The sequence below is a fragment of the Podarcis raffonei genome, chromosome 14, assembly GCF_027172205.1.
Source record: "Podarcis raffonei isolate rPodRaf1 chromosome 14, rPodRaf1.pri, whole genome shotgun sequence".
Lineage (NCBI taxonomy): Eukaryota > Metazoa > Chordata > Lepidosauria > Squamata > Lacertidae > Podarcis > Podarcis raffonei.
In genome coordinates, this window is record NC_070615.1 from 4,640,445 (window position 1) to 4,657,806 (window position 17,362).

Genomic DNA, 17,362 nt, shown 5'->3' on the forward strand with positions numbered 1-17,362 from the left:
GCTATCATGTCTCCCCTTATTCAACTTTTCTTTAATATATATATATATATATATATAAAATGTGCACTCCACCCCCGAGACCACTATCCATCGTAACTATCCAACCTCCCAACATTGCGATTTCTGGTTTAACAGTACAAATTCTACAAATACCTTCCATATCTTCTCAAAATTTCTCCTCCATATTCTCCATCTTAGCTTGATAGTGCACGTTAATTTATCATTTCTAGCTATATCCCACACCTCCTTATACCACTCTTCCATTGGATAGTCACCTTGCCCCTTCCACTTCCTAGCTATAGTATCTCGTGCCGATGCCAATACATCTGTGAGCAAGTATTCCACTTTTCTGAGCACAGACTGGCAGCAACTCTCCTGGGTTTCAGACAGGAATTCTTTCCAAGGGCTGCCTGCAAGATTGAGCCTGGGACCTTCTGCACACAGAGCAGATGCTCAGTCATTGAACTGTGTTCCTTTCCTTATGACTACAACCAAGATTTGGAACTCTGCACAGAGAAGTCTGCTTTAAAAAAATGTATATCCAGATGACGTTTAATCTGCTTCAGATGTGCATTTCATTATTGCTGCTTTTAAGTATTTAGAGTATTTAATCTGAGCTTGCCGATTTGTCTTTTATTGCTGTTTTTGAACTGGCTTTATATTTTGGCTTTTAAATATTTTTATTGTACTGAAAGTACTGCTCTGTTGCCCAGGAACAGGCAGAAGACCAGAATCACAGAATCGTAGTATTGTAGAGTTGGGACCCCAAGGGTCATGGGGACCGACCTCCTGGAATGCAGGAATGGCCATTCAACCTCTGTTCAGAAGGGGAGTCCACCCAGTGGCATAGCATCAGTTGTTGGTGCCCAGGGTGTGCATACGCCTGGTGGGGTGTGTGTATTTTGCACATGCACTGGGTGGTGGGGAGTCAGCCCAGCCCTCACCTTCACGAGTGACCCTACCCCACCCAAGCAAAGCAGGGCACACTGAGCTGCCTGCCTGCCTATGCAAGGGCCCCCCCGGTTGAGCTGTGCTTTTGCACCCCCACAAAAATTGTGTGCCTGAGAACATGGTCTCCCTGCCCCAGAGTCCACCCCCTTCTGTGGTAGCCCATTCCACTGCTGAATGGCTCTTACCATCAGGAAGGTCTTCCTAACGTTTAATATCCGAGAGGCCAACACTGCTCTCTGCTTTGCCTTTCTGTACTTGAGGAGGGCAGTGACACAATCGTCGCTCACCAGGGTAGGTTTCCCAGCTGTTCTTGGTAGAAGCCCCTGGCAAAGGAGCCAGGAGAGGCTGCGAACAATATTTCACAAGGTTTGAGAAATGCTAATCTAATTTAACTCTGTCTTTGAACCTGCAGTGGATACTGTATCTGCATCAGTATCCACTGGTTTTGAAGCCATTATTTTCTGGACTGGTGATAATCTCTTGATTATATTTTCCAAGCTATTCCAGTAGAAGGGTTGCAGTTTCATAGTTTCTGACCAGATAATTTTTCAGGGGAGTTTTATGAGTTGGAGCACACATGAAATGCCCTTTTAAGGGCCTAAATGCTTTAACAGTTAAACCCTGTTGCTCCCAGGGGTCCTCCATCTCTCCCATTTCTGTTATGCTGTCAGCTTTCTGACTGCTTAAAATCAGGCCCAGAAACAGCATTGAGCTTGTCATTTTTTTTGCTCTTTGAAGTTTTGTTTTGAGGAAATAAAATAAAATAAACCAGAGATAGAAAGGAAGTCTTCTGCAACTCCTGGAGTTATCTAGAATGATCAGCTGACTTTATCAAGGCCTCTTTGGTGCTGCAGAGAAGAAGTCATTATTCATTATCCTTCCTTCTAATAACTGCTGCAAGCATCAGGCACTAAGCCACCTTCCAGAAATGGGCCAGTCTTCCTCCTATAGGCTGTGGTCCTATAGGAGGCCTGTGGGTGTTGATCCATAGCAGCCTTGGGCAACTGCTGCCCTCCCTGACTCCTGGCAGGATCTGCTGCCTGCTTTGACCCCTCCATGCCAAGAGGCTGGACCTGGGAGCTTCCATTTAAATTCCCGCACAGCCAGGGCATCCACTCCCTTATGGAAAGTTACTCTGGAACAAGGGAAATAGAAATTGGACAGGAATTATCCTACTGGAGCAGACTAACCCTAACCCAAAAAGATGCCAAGGATGTGGTGATACATGTACAAAGGGTCTTGGCCAGGGATCCTTGAAACAAGCAAAAGTGGGGAAAGGGTGAGGCACGAGAGACAAAAGGGCTGCAGGCGTGTTGCCTCTTGGGGGTTCTTGGCACTGAGAGAGAACTGCTTTTATAGACTGCAGGAAGGAGAGCAAAGTCCTGTCCCACAGGATCCAGAATGTCATTGCCAAAATCCGTTTTCTAGGTATTGAAAAATGTCTCCAAACTGTCCTCTTTACATGCGTGGGAACATCCATTACGTGGGCCGAGCATTTTTGCGTACCGAAGCAGCAAAGTTCAGCTGCCTGTATTGCAGTTCCAGCTTGATCTTCACACCTGCTCACCTAACCCTGCCTCTTTGCTCTTAGTCTCTGAAAGCAAAAGAAAAAAAGGGGGGGGATTCAAATATGCACACATACAATGTATCCGTTCAGCTATTTGGTTGTCAAGCAGTTGCTAAGGCTCCTCCTCCTCCTCCTCCAACTCTGAATTGCTTCTGCAGAGCTTCATTTAATATGCTAAGTTTTCATTCTCTCTGCCCATTACGGGAAGCCTGCCAGCAGGAAGTGAGGGCAGCAGCAGTGCTCTCCCCACTTGCAGTCCTAAGCAACTGGTATTCAGAGGCAAACTTCCTCCATCAGTGGAAGGAGATAGCCTTATAACAGCCTTTCAGATTCCTTGGTTCAGATTCCTTGAGCCTCCCATCCAATCTGTTAAAGTAGCTGTGGTCCAATGCAGAGAACCCACACAAATCTAGCATCACATCTTTCTAGGATACAAGCTACCAATACCATCAGGAAGCAGGTATTCATTACGTTCTGAATCACAGTTGTAGAGTTGGAAGGGACCATATAAAGGTCATCTAGTCCAACCCCCTGAAATGCAGGAATCTTTTGCCAAATGTAGTGCTTGAACCCACAACCCTGAGATGAAGTCTCACACGCTACCAACTCGCAAATATATTTTATTAATAATAATTTATTATTTATACCCCGCCCATGTGTCTGGGTTTACCCAGCCACTCCTGGCGGCTTCCAACAGAACATTAAAATATAATAACCTATTAAACATTAAAAGCTTCCCTAAACAGGGCTGCCTTCAGATGTCTTCTAAAAGTCTGGTAGTTGTTGTTCTCTTTGACATCTCCTGGGAGGGCATTCCACAGGACGGGTGCCACTACCAAAAAGGCCCTCTGTCTGGTTCCCTGTATCTTGGGTTCTCGCAGCGAGGGAACCACCAGAAGGCCCTCAGCTCTGGACCTCAGTGTCCGGGCAGAACGATAGGGGTGGAGACGCTCCTTCAGGTATACTGGACCGAGGCCATTTAGGGCTTTAAAGGTCAGCACCAACACTTTGAATTGTGCTGGGAGCCAACGTAGGTCTTTCAAGACCAGTGTTATGTGGTCTTGGCGGCTGCTCCCAGTCACCAGCCTAGCTGCTGCATTCTGGATTAGTTGTAGTTTCCAGGTCACCTTCAAAGGTGGCCCCATGTTGAGTGCATTGCAGTAATCCAAGCGAGAGATAACTGGAGCATGCACCACTCTGGCGAGACAGTCCGTGGGCAGGTAGTGTCTCAGCCTGCGTACCAGATGGAGCTGGTAAACAGCTGCCCTGGACACAGAATTGACCTGCGCCTCCATGGACAGCTGCGAGTCCAGAATGACCCCCAGGCTGCACACCTGGTCCTTCAGGGGCACAGTTACCCCATTCAGGACCAGGGAGTCCCCCACACCTGCCCACCTCCTGTCCCCCAAAAACAATACTTCTGTCTTGTCAGGATTCAACCTCAATCTGTTAGGCGCCATCCATCCTCCAACCACCTCCAGACCCGCACACAGGACCTTCACTGGTTCTGATTTGAAAGAGAGGTAGAGCTGGGTATCATCATCATTTTGCTGAGATTGTGCTTCAAATTCCATTACTGTTTAGGAGGATAGCGGGTAATCATGCCCTATCTGAATCAATGCACCTATCACTTTAACTATCAGCAGGTGGTGCTGTCATTTCACTTTTAACTCCCTCCCCTTTAAGGAAAACTCTGGTTAAATGAATCTTAAATCCAGGTGCCCAGGGCCAGCCGGCCCTGCCCATGAGGCAGCTGCCTCAGGCAGCAGGATCTAGGCAGGCAGCATATCCAGCCTCCCCCAAGTGTGTTGGCCGCCACCATCTTGGTGACTGCAACCACTACTATGCTATAAGATCCACTATCCTGTAATATCACATATGAGCGGGTTCTACTGATGAAGCCTAGGATGGCGAAACAAGGCTAATATTCCTTAGACTCTGTGAAAGGATTTGGTGGAACTGTAACAACCCTGCATGTGGATTATTGGACTCTAAGAACAGACAGGTGGAATAGATACTTATACATGTATGGACCTTATGCATGAACTGACTAAAGAATGAACTGATCCACTGGGTCTTCTGCTTTTTTCGTTGAACTTCATGAGACTTCCGTTGAAATCTACAATTTGATACATTGAATAGTATACCTTATTTATTCAAAAGTACAGCCGGTTACATCTTGTGTGTTTACTGAGTATGTTTCACGTAACCATAGGTTTGTTGTTGTTGTTTTCAACATGGGCAGGAAGGCACTTTGGCAGCCGGCCTGGAGCATCACCTGTGCCACAACAAGGAGGATTTTGGGGCCAGGGGCCAGGACAGCAGCGTAAAGAAGCCATTGCGACTGAGCCTCTTTCCTCTCATTGATGATCTTCAGGGTCCCTTCCAACTCTATGACTCTACGAAATATAATCTGTCCTTCCTTCTGCCTACCTCATCCTGATTGAAATTATTGAGGAGCGGTTGGCCAGGACTGGCCTCCTTGCTCTGACTAACCAGGTTCATGAGGCTCCCTTGTGAGGGGGGAGCAGTGGTGCCCCCAAACCCTGACTGGAGGCAGGGAGCAAGGGAGGGGAGAGGGGAGAAGCTTAGTCTCCATGGCTCCCGGACTACCTCAGCAAGCGAAGAAAGGAAGAAGCTGCCTTATTATACCAAGTCAGAACACTATAGCTCAGTATTGCCTACACGGACTGGCAGCAGCTCTCCAGGGTTTCAGGCAGGGAGTCTCTCCCAGCCTTTCCTGGAGAGGCCAGGCTTAAACTTGGGGCCTTCTGCACATGAAGCCTGCGCTCCATCACTAAGCTACGGTCCTTCCCCTAAAGATGAACCAAGATTCCAGTCCTCATTGCCCTCTGAATAAAGAGCCGATTTAAATAAGATCATTGGAAGCTCCCCTGTACTAAGTCAAAGTCTTGGTCCTTCTAGCAGAGTCTTGTCTACAATGACAGACAGCAGCTCTCCAAGGTTTCAGACAGGAGTCTTTTCCCTGCCATGTCTGGATATACCTGTGACCTTTTGCATGGGAAACAGGAGCTCAACCGCTGAGCTACAACCCTTCCCAAAAGAAGACTGCAGCCTCAACAAAATAATGTTGTTTTCTTCAATACCTGTAGTAAAAAACCTGCATACTGGTACACCTGGGTCCTACTGCGCAGCGACATAATCCTCAGGTGAGGATTTATAAGGCCCTCCAAAATGTCATATAATAATGTGTGAGGTTTCAAGTTATCCAGAATTCTTCATCCAGTTAGACAAGCCCATGGGACATGCAGTGTGTCTGGAGAAACAGCACTAGCTAGTAGTCAAGTCATCAGTTCCTGCATCTGCTGAGTCATCAGGTGGAATCTGGAGGAAGCAGACATTCAGATGAGGATTTCAGGGGGCTGCTGTTCTGGTTTCAGGGTCTCTGGAGAACTCAAAAGCTGGAACGTTATTTGGTGAGATTTTGGTTTGGTCTCATATATGGATAATATATTGTTGCTATTTTTCCAGTGGGCAACCCTGACAAGTTTTGCTTTAAAAATATATATTTTTCAAAGTGCACCAAATCATCAATTACAACATAGTTCAGGTCAGCACATAGCAAAATTACTCCATTTGGAAACTGATCAAGAAAGCATCCAAGCCAACACAGTGAGAGGTGAATAAGGTTGCCTGCCTTCCTGTCCACCAGCCTGGCTCCCGTGCTTTTAACAGAAAACTGAGGCGCAGAACAAGCAAGTAGCTGCCGCTTTCTTCCCTGCAAGGATGGAAAGAAGCCTCCCTTGCTTCATGATATGCTACACGTGGGGAACGCTGTTTGAAAGCAGAGGAGCAGAACTAGTTTTGGGGAGGAGAAGGTGGCAGCTTGCCTGGTGGAGAATCACGCACAGTTCTCTGGCGCAAACGCATTTACTCGGGAGTAAGTCCTGCCGAGCTCAAGAGGGCTGGAGCCTGCTTCGGCTGCAGCCTGGGAGACACCTTGGCTTTTGCTTTGGGAGAGGGATGAGCTAATTCTGGGGTGCGGCTCGCCTCGCCGGTGGGGAGCTCCGCCAGCAACGTGCAGCACAAGCTTGCTGGGTGGCTGGTGGGTCCAGTCAGCTCGGGGGGAGGGGGGGAGGAGGAGGAGGAGAGGGAGGAAGGCCAGCTGGCCGGTCGGTCCCGGGGTGATGACGCGCTTCCTGCTCTCCCTGGGCTGGGGGCTCTCAGCCTGGGAAGCAGAAGCGCCTTGCAAAAGGCTGGCAGAGACGCGGCGCCTCCGAGCAGGCAGGAGGTTGCTGCAGCCGCGCCGAGAGGAGGAGGAGGAGGAGGAGGAGAGCGGCGCTCCGATGCCCCGCGCCATGCCCGGCTAAGGCTCGCATCTCCCGGTAGGAGCCGCTTCCAGGCGTGCATTTCAGGCGGATTCCCCTCCTTTCAGTATATATGCAGGTGTATATTTATGCGCATGGTTTATGTGCACCTTTGCATTTAAATGCTTTCGGGAATATATTCGCACCATCGGCGCGCGCGGAGGAAGCAGGCGAGCTTGCGGAGAGGGCAGCGCCTCCTGGGATGGGCTGGATCGGACCGTCACTGCCTCGCCCGCGCACGCCTCCCCCTCGCTTCCTTTCACGGCCACCTGTCCTTTAGCACGGGAATGCAGCTGACTCTGCAAAAGGATTCCCCCGCCCCGCCCTTGCATCTTGCTCTCCCCCCCCCCCCGCTTCCTGACCTGCTTTTCTGGCGATCGGGGGCCCCTGGCAAGGCAGCGAGGCGATCGGAGGTGGGCCCAATCCTCCCTGAGCGAGCCTACCGACCCCTCCCCGCCGCTTGTTGCTTTCCGCCCCCGCCCGGCCCCCTTCGCAGCGTCCACAAGCAGGCTGGGCAACTGGGTGTTAGCGGGTGGGGAGCTCTGGAAAGGCAGCCGGAGGTGAAACAGAATGGGATCGTGTCCATTTCAGCTCCCCGAGAGCTCGGTCTCTTGCTGGCGCTGCACGGCACCCACCGCCGCACCCGCCCATCTTCCCAGCCCGGCTGCTGATCCGTGTCAGGTCAGACCCGCTTTGCAGATGGCTTGAGCTCAGTGCGGTTTGCCCAGACTTGAACCTTCTTCTTCTCCTCCTCCTCCTCCTCCCTTCCTCCTTCCCCAAGAAGCCTGGTGTGGAAAGGGAAGGAAGGAAGGAAGGAAGGAAGGGGGCTGAAAATCCAGCAGCCTCCAAATAAGTGACCCTTATCTGCTTGTGCGTTATCGGGGGAGCCTTTTTGGAGACAGGCTGGATCAGGGGGAAATTCCTTGCGCTGGGGAGCCATATTTGCTGCTTGGCGCGGCTTAGCCGGCTGGGTTCTCGTGGTGGAGGTGATGGTGGTGGTGATTTTAATAAACGGATTGCATGTTCCCTGCAAGGGGGGGCGGGGAGCCGCCTCCCTCCCTGCCTGCTTCAAATACCTTTGAAAGTTCAGTTCTGGGCTGTGGAGCTGGGCGAAGACCCCGGCAAGGTGATCCTGGCGTGGCGTGGGGGTGGTGGCTGGAGGAGGAGATGTGGGTCTTCTGGCGGATGTGCCCCTTAAAGCACCACCGGCCTGGGGAGATGCGAAGGGAGCAGCCGGATCTCTGCAGAACTGGGCGTTTGCTTTAGGAAGCGAGGCGCGCCTCGGGAGATGGGTGGACGCGGCTGGGTGGCTGCCCCGCCGCTTGGCTTGGCTTCCCTCCTTGAAGGTGGAAACAACCCGCCTGTTGGCCTGGGAGGAAGGCAGCTGCCAGGAGGCTGGGGGGCCGGAGGAGATGGCACCTCTAGGTGCAGCCTGGTTTCTGGCATGCAGCCAGAACCAGGTGGTAGAGCCCTGAGCTGGGAGGATGGGCTGTGTCACTTTGGAGTGCAAGTGGAGGGGACTGTTCCTTTTTTAAAAGTGCCATGACCCTTTGCAGGTTTTAGGGGTTTTTATTTTTACAACACCCCCCCATGATATGCTTACTTTATATCTTTAGGGAGGTTTTTGCGAAAATAAAACAATTGAGGCTTATGCTCAAAAGTAGCATCCCCCCCCTGCATCCTGAAGTGGTACGCTCCATCCTACTTCACCTCAGGGCTCTAGGACTTTGTTTCTCTGGCTCGATGATGCCCCTTTCCCAAGTGTCACAGCCGAAGCAGAGCCAAGTTCTTCTGGCACAGGAGGAAGGGAAATTCCACAAGTGCCTCTCCTTGGAAGTAATTATAATACAGTAAGGCATTAGATAGCTAATAATTTGATGTTCTTTCACAGCACCTAAAACCAGCAACCTGATAAAGTCAACTTGCCTTGCCTGATGTTAGGACCAGCAGCACCTAAGGCTTTTTCCGGATATGTGTGCATGAGGGCAGCATCAGAAGTGCACTTGAAAAAATGGAGAAGGGGTGCGCAAGCTTCATTTTAGAAACAGTAATTTTCTATCGTTTGTAGACTCTGAGGTATGCGGCAGAATGTACAGGCACTATTCTTCTCGGTTTTGTGTGCGATTGAAGCTATCCTGCTCCATCACACTCCTTTCAGTGTTTTACTTTGCACAAACACCCAGATTGCAGGCTGTTGCAAGGCATCACTGAGATGACCTTACAGGGTTTTTACAGCCTGCCTGCTACAGACAGGCCTCTGTCTTCATCTGAGAGAGTCTGGTATTTGTGCAGGAGCCATGGCTCTTGGAAGCTGTCAGTTCCATGACACGGTTTCTGTCCCTGCAGGTTGCTTGAGGAGGAGGAACAGGATTTGATTCCCTGATGCCTGCTTGGGAAAGCCCAGGGCTCAGGCCTAGAGCAGCTGCTTTGCAAGGAGAAAACTCATTGTTCAGTCTCTGCCCTCTCCTGTTAAAAAGGGTTGGGTGATGTGAAAACCGTTCTCTGCCTGAGACCCTAGAGAGCTGCTGTCAGTTAGTGTGGAGGCTGCCCTGGGCTAGATGTGACTCAGTGCAAATTCATGGAGAGTAAGACTGTCCCTGGAGATGGGTTGTGGCTCCATGGCAGAACATCTGCTTTGCATCTAGAAAGGTCCGTGTTCAATCTCTGGCATCTCCAGTTAGGGCTGGAGAGAGAGAGAGGCCCCGTCTGAAATCCTAGAGTGTCATTGGACACTAGTGTGTTAGATAATGCTGATGGATTGGGTATACCCGGATGCCACTTTTCCATAATGAGTTGCACTCAGTGCAGCTTACAGCAAATGTTCAAGGCATCCAAACACACAGTGTTGGAAATACAGATATACAAAATACAGAACACATCAGTAAATTCAAAATTAGCAAAAACCAACAATTTAGCAAACAAGTAGTAAATTCAGCATTACTGAAAGAAAATAGTTATGTAGGTTTAAGTACATAAATACAAATCAAAACAAGAGTGAACCAACAATAATGTTTCTGTTACTGGTCTTGCTGCACTGCAGGGAGCCTGGCTTAAATATAGTTCAGAGGGGAGAGGCGGGTGATATGCAGCTGGCTGCCAGTGAGCCAGCAGGACCAGTGGTCTGACTCTGGAGAAGGCAGAGCTTTGGGTCCCTATCTTCTAATGGCTGTTAGCCAACATGGCCAAGTATTTCTTCCTCTGTCAGGGGCAGTGTGCTAGGAATTGCAAGCAGGAAGAGGGGCTGCTGCACTCATGTGCTGCTTCTGGGCTTTCCATGGCGGGGGGCAGGCTGCAGTGGAAAATGGGGTGCTGGCTTGATGGGTCTTTGGTCTGGGGGCCCTGGCGAGCTTGCTGGCCAATGTGCGGATGCCTCTGCTTGTGGTGGTAGGTTCATGTTGCAGGTGCCACTGCTTTGCTCCAGCCAGTGAGTTTGCCACTGAGCATCAAGGAATGCGCTGCTCCCAGCCAGTGCTTGTTTGCTCTGACTGAATTTCTCTCTTCAAGTGTTATTCAAAGTCCTGTATGATACGTGTCAGGGAACTGCCATCGGAACGAGAGGAGGAGGAGGGGCTCCACGACGATGCTGGAGAGGGGCCAAGTAGGGAGAGAGGCAGGTCTCCTGTTGGGGAAGAAAATCAGCGCGACACCAGGGATGGAGAGGGGCCAATGGGGGAAGCGGAGAGCAGGCTCAGAGACTCTTCACTGGACACCAGCGGAGAGAGCACAGGTCCTCCGCTACCCACGCCCACCATGCGCAGAAGACTTCCGCGCAGGGAGGCTAGGAGGAGACTGGGCGTCAAACAACTTTTATGTTGGAAAAGGTTGAAGAAACGCCCACTGTTGGATTCTGCCAGCGACTGAGCAGCCACGAAGTGAGGGGCTGTCCAGCCAGGAAAGGTTTAACTAGGCCACCTACCCAGGAGTGGCGGCAACTTACGCACGAGCAACCCCATAACCATTAGAATACGTTGCATCTTGCAGTGCAGGGGAGGAGAACCACATCCTGCAGGTGTAGGGACCACAGAGGGATGGTGGACAATAAGCGATTGACCTGGGCCAGAAGGATCTCTATCCTCCCTGATGTTGCCGGGCTACAGCTTCTGCTGCCCCTGACCTTTGGCACACCCAGACCAAGGCTCATGGGAGTTGTAGTCCACAACAGCAGCAGGAAGGTCACAGCTTCTCCATCCTTCGCTGGAGGGTTTGCCCTTGGAACAGGGGCCTAGATTTCACGTGCAGGGAATCTGTAAGAATGGGCCCACAACAGGCTCACAAAGTGCAGATCTTGCAAAGGTTGCTCTGTAACTTGTTGCTTGTCCTTGAGCCTGTTTAGTGGGAAGATGTATTATTTGTGCATGGGAGTTATCTAATTATTCCAGGCTCAACTGAATTTCTTTTCTCCCCACCCCCATGCGCAAGCAAATTAAGGAAGGTGCTTCTCCCCCCCCCCATGCGTCTTGTCTAAACATTATCACAAGATCAACACAAGATCATGGTCAGTGATCAGCAGTTGAGTGGGATATTGTTTAATTGTATTGTATTTTAATTTTCTGTACTGCCCTTCATATGTAGATCTCAGGGTGGTTCACAACATAAAAATACAAGATAAAAAGACAAAGTACACAAGAAAAACAAACACACACACAAACCAAAAAACACAAACCAAAAGTGGAGTAGATGGCTCTACTTTTATTCCTGCCTTAATAATGACATCATCATGGTGTTGACATAGCTCTTTTTGGAGCGTTCGAAACACTTCATGTCTGTCACCTTGTTATCCTAAATAGCTCTGTAAGGAGGAAAGGTTGCACAGTATACCCATTTTGCAGATGGGGGACTGCGGTTGGGAGAGTGGGGCATGCTCTTGGCAGAGACCAGATTTGCTGATTTGTAGCCCACTTTCCTCCTTTCCTGCTGATTTGTAGCCTGCTTTCCTGACCACTCTGCTGTTTCTGTTCTTTGGCTGTGATCTGAGCAGCCCACCAAAGAGCAGAATCTTATTCCCGCTTCCAGCAAGGCATTTTGCTTTGGAAAAAATGAAAGCAAAAGAACCCACAACACTGAAAGCTGGGTATGAATACCCATAAAAATATAGGAAGTTGTTTTGTATCAGTTCAGACTATTTGTTCACCTGGCCCGGCGTTGCCGCCTCTATCTGGAAGTGGCTCTCCAGGGCCTTGAGCAGAGAAAGGTCTTTCCCCTTCACCTGCTACCTGGGGTTCTTTTAACTGGAGGTGTTGGGGACAAAAAGTAGCACCTGCAGCAGGCATAGTGGCTGCTTCGCCACCTGGGCTTTGGCCCTCCCGTGTTAGTTTTTAAACCTTAATAATAATAATAAAAGGAGCATCTAGCCACTATCCAGCCACCTTCTGAAAGGCAAAAAAAGAAGAAAAAAGAAGGCGGCTCAGGAGGTAGTCATTTGAATCTCCATCAGGAGAGAGTTGTGCAGTCTGGGTGCCACTGCTGTTCAGATCCCGCCTTACATAGCTGCTCACGGTTCCTGACCTGAGGTGTTGGGAGTCTGCAAAGCAGGACCTTCAGAGGTGGACTCTTGCAGGGCTGGTTGGCCTCTTTGGCTGGGCCTCCTCTGCCTGTATCTGAAGCATATGGCTGCATTTCCTTGGTGTGCCTGTGATAGAATAACCTACCAGGAAAATGATGGTCAGGGATGTATGGACTACAATTCCCATCATCCCTGAACTTTGGCCATGTGGGCTACTGGGAGCTACTGGGAGCTGAAACCCACCAGCATCTGGGTGTAAAGAAACGGGCTGAAATGGGCTAAAGATGCTCACACTGTATGCTTTTGAAGCTTGGCAATGGTCCACGGAACCTTGCACAATTCATTCTCTGACTTGTGTCCCGACAGTTCTCACATTACAGATTCAGCCTGATCCAGATTCTTTCTAGCTATTTCTCTACACATTGTTCAAAATGCAAGTGAGAAAAGACAGTATTAGGAGCAGCCCTCAAGTAACATAACCCAGAACTGACAAGGAAACGGTGAGGACAAAGAATTGATTTGCCAAACTACAAATCCTGGGCAAAAGCAAGAATTCTTGTGAGCGGTCTGGAGCCATTTCCATAAAGGCGAGGCCTGGTGGTGCTTTGCCGCAGAGCACCCTGCCACACAGACACGGATCTCTCCCCCGCCCCCCAATAAATCATGCAGATCCTGCAGCCTTTGTTAAACTTGCTTGAAATGCAAATCTCCATATTTCTAGACTTCACAAACCAACTTGCAGGCCAAAGACATGGTTTCCCCCAAGCAAGACTCATGGCAAAAGGGACTAATCTGGAGTTCTACATCAGATTCTCCTTTTGCCCATCAGGAGCTCCTCACTGCAAGGCCTTGCGGAAAGGGTTATTCCAAACGAGTGCTCAATAATGGCTCCTCATCATCCTGGAAAAAGTGACCAATGGAGCACCATAGTGTTCTGTCTTGGGCCTGTTGTTGTTCAATATCTTCCTTTGGAGGAAGGAATTGAGAGGATGCTTATCAAATCTGCAGATGACACCAAACTGGGAGGGGTAGCTAATGCTGCAGAAGACAGAAACAGAATTCACAAAGACCTTAACAGATTGGAGACCTGGGCACAAGCTGAAAGATGAGTGACACCTGCCTCGCAAGTACAGGCAGTCCCTGTTTACGTGCATTCAATATGTGTGCGACCATGTATATGTGCATCACACCAAACCCGGAAGTGACTTGGAAACATCATACTGATGTCACTGAAATGTCACTAAAAGGGTGGAATGGGGTGGGGTGAACCAGGATGTTTCCAGGCTTTTTCAATGGGTTTCAATTATACTCCATTTCACCAATGTACGCCTCAGAGTGTATCCCATGCATAAACGGGGGACTGCCTCTAGAACATGTGAAAAGGATCTAGGTGTCTTAAGAGACCATAAGCTGAACATGAGTCAACAGTGTGATGCAGCAGCAAAAATAGTGATTGCTATTTTAGGCTGCATCAACAGAAGTCTAGTGTCCCAATCAAGGGAGTTAATAGTCCCACTATATTCTGCCTTAGTCAGACCGCATTTGGAATACTGTGTCCAGTTCTGGGCACCACAATTTAAGAAGGATGTTGACAGACTGGAAGGTGTCCTGAGGAGGGCAACCAAGATGATCAAGGTTCTGTAAACCAAGCCTTATAAGGAAGAGTTGAAAGAGTTGGGTATGTTTACCCTGGATAAAAGAAGACTGAGAAGAGATAGGATATCTATCTTCAGATAACTAAAGGGCTGTCACATGGGAGATGGAGCAAGCTTGTTTTCTCCTGCTCTGAAGGCTAGGACCTGAACCAGTGGCTTCAAGTTATCACTCAATATTGGGAAGAACTTTCTGACAGTAAGAGCTGTTGGTCAAGGGAACGGACTCCCACGAGAGGTGGTGGACTCTCCTTCCTTGGAGGTTGTTAAGCAGAGGTTGGATGGCCATCTGTCATGGATGTTTTAGTTGAGATTCCTGCATTGCAGGGGGTTGGACTAGATGATTCTTTGGGTTCTTTCCAACTCTACAATTCTATAGTTCTATGATGGTGGGGCGAATGGCAACACAGTTGTGCTACCTGAGGCTGATGAGAACTATAGTCCAAAATATCTGGAAGGGACCAGGTTGGGGCTAGCTAATTTAAAATAATTGCATGTATCCAACCTACAACTTTTTTTTGGAAGAAAAATGTCTCCAGCAGCCTGATGAAGGGCAACTGAGCTAATAAATTAAACTATCAGTGTTTGCTTTCATTTATCTATTTTAACTAATAAGACAGCTTCCATTCTAATCAAATAATCTCTGTTAATTAAATGGGGGCTCCGTTGGCTTTCAGCCAGTTCATGAATATGTATGGGGGAAACTTAACTTCATCTGTCATGGTGAATTATATGCCGGCAATCCTTATGGGGAGGGAGCCTGTTAATGGAGTGTGTGTCACTGCTGGTATATTGATGTCTCTTGGATGGAGATATCACATGGTGTGTACAGGCAGTCATATTCAAATTCCCGTCTGGACTGTGTGTTTTCAGTCCATCCAAGGAAGCTGGCTTGTGGAGCTCCCTTTCTACTTGCGGTTAGTGCAGAATGCTGCAGCACAATTGCTGTGCTGACAGGAGGGAGACCTTGTCAGCATGTGGCAGTTGTGCTCCAAGATCTGCACTGGTTGCTGATTTGCTACTATTAGCAAATTTGTTACTATTAGCAGATGACGCCCCTCAACAACTTGGGACTGCATTTGTAAGGAACATAAGGAACTGCTGGGTCAAAATGTCCAATTTTCACCCAATTACCAGAACTACTTATAAAAAATTTAATGTGGCAGAAGACTGAGAGGTGACAGGCAGCCATTTTCAAATACCTGAAGGGCTGTCAGATGGAAGACATAGCAAGCTTGTTTCCTGTTGCTCCAGAGGAAAGGATTCAAACTAATGGATTCTAATGACAAGAAAGGAGATTCTGACTAAACACTAGGGAGCACTTTCTGATGGTGAGGGTTGTTTGACAGTGGGACATGCTGCCTTGGAGGGTGGTGGACTCTCCTTCATTAAAGGTTTTTAAACAGAAGTTGGGCGGCCATCTCTTGTGGATTCTTCAGCCGTGTTTCGTGCATTGTAGGGGTTTGGACCAGATGACCCTCGGGGTCCCTTCCAACTCTGCAATTCAAACTGATGTGGAATGTGGTGACCTGAACTTTCCTGGAAACAGGAGTCACTGAGATAAACTGGAATTGACAGATCTGCCCTTCCCAAATGCATTTATATCCTGCCTGGCCACTTGGCCTGACCAGAGCAGAGCAGGGCATGTGCCAGGCCTGTCCTCACACCCAGCAAGATCTGCCCAGGTGCCCTGCCACCCTCACGGCTCCTGTTGGCGTGTGCTGCTTTCATTTGTTTTGCCATGCACTGACGTGTGAGTCCCATGATCAGACCAACTTCCCATTGCAAATAAGCAAGCAGAACATTTAATCTTGTGATGGATCTGGTTCTTTTAACAGAAGGGCTGCAGCAGACCGTATATTGACTGCCATGAAGAGGCCGAGAGGGTGGAAGGGAGTGAGGCCCAGGTATTTTCAGTCTCTGTTCCCACAACTCTCACACACATGCACAGCCCTGTCAAGAAGCATCTCAGGGGTTTTTAATTTAAGGAGAGAAATGGCTTGAGCGGGAAGAATGCAAGTGCCCATTGAGGGGCACACTGACAAAAATTGGGGAGGCGTATCCTCTGGAAGGGGTGAGAAACCCGTGGCTCACAACCTCAGGGCTGTTTGTACTTAGCTCTTCTTTCCATCAGACATTCCTTTGATCTCCAACACTAAATCTATGCCGGTAATCTTCAGTGCTACCTCTCACTCTTTCTTCCACTATTTTGGAATATTTCTTATCAGTGATGGCCAGTGAAGTGGTTCACTGGTAGGAACCACCAGCTGCTGATGCAAGGCATTCAAAACGATGTGAATTTGTGCTGTTATCAGTAACCAACTTGATGAAGTGATCATGCTGGGGACAAGGGGTGCCACAGTCTGAACCATGCAAGAGCTCAGTTCCTAAATGTTTTTGGCCTGCCTAGATGGAGGATAGAAAAGCATCAGTGTGTATAGAAACTTGTCTACTGTACAAAGGGAAAATTCGCACCTTCAGCCACTTTTGCCTCTCCCCTGCCCCTCACTGGCATGTTGCCCAGATGGGAATGTGACCCTTGGTCTGGAAAAGGTTCCCCACTGTGGGTTAGCTGATGCAGCTGCTGGTGCCAGATGTTGATCAGTGTAGGTGATTAGCCAGTCTGCAACCATGCACTTGCACAGTGCTCTTCGGGGCGCCTCCTCCTGCCCGCAGCATCCCAGGATAGCTGCAAAATCCATTTCTCGCCTCTCTTGATTAACCCAATGTGGCACCTAGCAATAAACTGGTTCCCATTCTTGTTTCTGCTTTCCTTCTTAACTTCTCATATCTTAAAAATGAATGCTGATAGATGTGTTTGTTTCACTCTCCCTCTTCTACTCCTCCATCAGCCTCAGCAAACATGACCAATGGTCAGGGAAGATGGAGGTTGTAGTCCAGCAACATTGGGGGGGGGCACAGATTTCCCCGCCCCAATCAATCATCAATCATTTCATTTTCAAAGTTAAAACAATGCTCAAGGCTGCTTACAACATACAAGAATTTAAATAACTACAAACACAACAAAACTAGTCACAAACAAAACATGAAAAAATATACAACTGAATTGAACAACCTCCACACAAATCACAAGATCCAAGATACAAAAAATTGACAGCAACATCTTCCCCAACAAACCCCCCTAAACAATGCCCCATCCCTAGACTAAGACTTTTGGGGAGTGAAGAAAGTGGAGGCTCCCTGCTGTGACTCTGAATGAGCTGCTTTGGTGTGTTTATCAGGACTGATTAAACCAGGGATGGTGAAGCTGAGGTCCTCCAGATGTTGTTGGACTCCCATCAGTCCCAGCCAGTGTGGCTGATGGGGTGATGGGTGTTGTAGCCCTGCAAAATTGGGAGCA

At 48.9% G+C, this 17,362-nt stretch overlaps 1 protein-coding gene across 3 annotated transcripts in view; it reads left to right on the forward strand.

Moving 5' to 3' along the window:
* Positions 1-6,754: 6,754 nt before the first annotated feature.
* Positions 6,755-17,362, forward strand: part of TLN2 (talin 2) — a 173,650-nt gene continuing 163,042 nt past the window's right edge. For 2 of the 3 annotated variants that reach the window (XM_053366097.1, XM_053366099.1), the window contains exon 1: positions 6,755-6,864. The gene's annotated coding sequence lies outside the window, so the exon portion shown is untranslated. Of the gene's footprint in view, positions 6,865-7,404; positions 7,528-17,362 lie in introns of those variants that run through there. The other variant, XM_053366098.1, reaches the window with a different exon arrangement.